Below are 2,500 nucleotides of genomic sequence, written 5' to 3'. Positions count from 1 at the left end.
CATCCATGTACTAACCAGGCCCAAACCTGCAAATATTCAGAGATCGGGCATTGACTCTATTTTTTGGCAAAATTATTATATACTAAGTGAAAAATGTCCAAAAAGCTTACAGCACCTGGTATTCCCAGGCGGTCTCCCATCCAAGTACTAACCAGGCCCAAACCTGCTTAGCTTCCGAGATCAGACAAGATCGGGCATAGCCAGGTTGGTATGGCCGTAAGCGAAGTCTGCTGCAAAGAGAGGGCTATTTTAAAGAGCAGCCAATCTTATCGCCAGTACATTATATAAGTAGGAAAGAAAGCCAAAAGCTTAAAGCACCTGGTATTCCTAGGCAGTCTCTCATCAAAGTACTAACCAGACCTAAACCTGCTAAGATTCAGAGATCGGGCATTGACTCTCTTTTTTTTTTTTTTTTTTTTTTTAATGAAAGATTATTATATAATTCGTGAAATTTTCCAAAAAGATTAAAGCACCTGGTATTCCCAGGCAGTCTCCCATCCATGTACTAACCAGGCCCAAACCTGCAAATATTCAGAGATCGGGCATTGACTCTATTTTTTGGCAAAATTATTACCTCTACTAAGTGAAAAAATGTACAAAAGCCTTACAGGCACCTTGGTATTCCCTAGGCAGTCTCTCATTCAAGTACTCCAGGCCAAACTGCAAATATTCAGAAGATCGGGCAATTGACTCTTTATTTTTTTTTTTTTTTTTTTTTTTTAATGAAGATTATTATATTAATTCGTGCAATTTCCAAAAAGATTAAAGCACCTGGTATTCCCCAGGCAGTTCTCGCCATCCATGTACTAACCAGGCCAACCTGGCAATATTCAGAGTCGGCGCATGCCTTTTTATTTTTTGGCAAATTATTATATACTTACAGTGAAAATGTCCCAAAGCTTACAGCACCTGGTATTTCCTAGGCCAGTCTCGCCCTCATCAAAGTATAACAGCAACCTAAACCTCCAAATATTCAGAGATCGGGCATTGACTCTTTTTTTTTTTTTTTTTTTTTTTTAATGAAAGATTATTATATAATTCGTGAAATTTTCCAAAAAGATTAAAGCACCTGGTATCCCCAGGCAGTCTCCCATCCATGTACTAACCAGGCCCAAACCTGCAAATATTCAGAGATTGGGCATTGACTCTATTTTTTTGGCAAAATTATTATATACTAAGTGAAGAAAATGTCCAAAAAGCTTACAGCACCTGGTATTCCTAGGCAGTCTCTCATCAAAGTAGCTAACCGACCTAAACCTGCTAAGATTCAGAGATCGGGCATTGACTCTTTTTTTTTTTTTTTAATGAAAGATTATTATATAATTCGTGAAATTTTCCAACAAGATTTAAAGCACCTGGTATTCCCAGGCAGTCTCCATCCATGTACTAACCAGGCCCAAACCTGCAAATATTCAGAGATCGGGCATTTTTTTTTTTTTTTTTTTTTTTTTTAATGAAAGATTAATTATATAATTCGTGAAAATTTTTCCAAAAAAGAATTAAAGCACCTGGTATTCCCAGGCAGTCTCCCATCCATGTACTAACCAGGCCCAAACCTGCAAATATTCAGAGATCGGGCATTGACTCTATTTTTTGGCAAAATTATTATATACTAAGTGAAAAATGTCCAAAAAGCTTACAGCACCTGGTATTCCCAGGCGGTCTCCATCAAGTACTAACCAGGCCCAAACCTGCTTAGCTTCCGAGATCAGACGAGATCGGCTAGCCAGGTTGGTATGGCCGTAAGCGAAGTCTGCTGCAAAGAGAGGGCTATTTAAAGAGCAGCCAATCTTATCGCCAGTACATTATATAAGTAGGAAAGAAAGCCCAAAAGCTTAAAGCACCTGGTATTCCTAGGCAGTCTCTCATCAAAGTACTAACCAGGCCCAAACCTGCAAATATTCAGAGATCGGGCATTGACTCTATTTTTTGGCAAAATATTATATACTAAGTGAAAAATGTCCAAAAAGCTTACAGCACCTGGTATTCCTAGGCAGTCTCTCATCAAAGTACTAACCAGACCCAAACCTGCAAAGATTCAGAGATCGGGCATTGACTCTTTTTTTTTTTTTTTTTTTTTTAATGAAAGATTATTATATAATTCGTGAAATTTTCCAAAAAGATTAAAGCACCTGGTATTCCCCAGGCAGTCTCCCATCCATGTACTAACCAGGCCCAAACCTGCAAATATTCAGAGATCGGGCATTGACTCTATTTTTTGGCAAATTATTATATACTAAGTGAAAAATGTCCAAAAAGCTTACAGCACCTGTATTCCCAGGCAGTCTCTCATCAAGTACTAACCAGACCTAAACCTGCTAAGATTCAGAGATCGGGCATTGACTCTTTTTTTATTTTTTTTTTTTTTTTTTTTTTAATGAAAGATTATTATTTAATTCGTGAAATTTTCCAAAAAGCTTAAAGCACCTGGTATTCCTAGGCAGTCTCTCATCCAAGTACTAACCAGGCCCAAACCTGCAAAATTCAGAGATCGGGCATT

General features: G+C 37.8%; 1 non-coding gene and 1 pseudogene across 1 annotated transcript; both read right to left on the bottom strand.

Annotated features, from left to right (window-relative positions):
* Positions 1 to 103: 103 nt before the first annotated feature.
* On the bottom strand, positions 104 to 222 carry LOC113088768 (5S ribosomal RNA). Its single transcript, XR_003286209.1, has one exon. It is a non-coding gene; the product is annotated as a 5S ribosomal RNA (ribosomal RNA).
* A 1,411-nt stretch (positions 223 to 1,633) lies between these two features.
* On the bottom strand, positions 1,634 to 1,748 carry LOC113088774 (uncharacterized; annotated as a pseudogene).
* Positions 1,749 to 2,500: the final 752 nt, after the last annotated feature.

The sequence above is a fragment of the Carassius auratus genome, unplaced genomic scaffold (assembly GCF_003368295.1).
Source record: "Carassius auratus strain Wakin unplaced genomic scaffold, ASM336829v1 scaf_tig00047087, whole genome shotgun sequence".
Taxonomy (NCBI): domain Eukaryota; kingdom Metazoa; phylum Chordata; class Actinopteri; order Cypriniformes; family Cyprinidae; genus Carassius; species Carassius auratus.
Note: the sequence above shows the minus strand (reverse complement) of the source record. Positions and strands in the feature narration are given on the sequence as shown.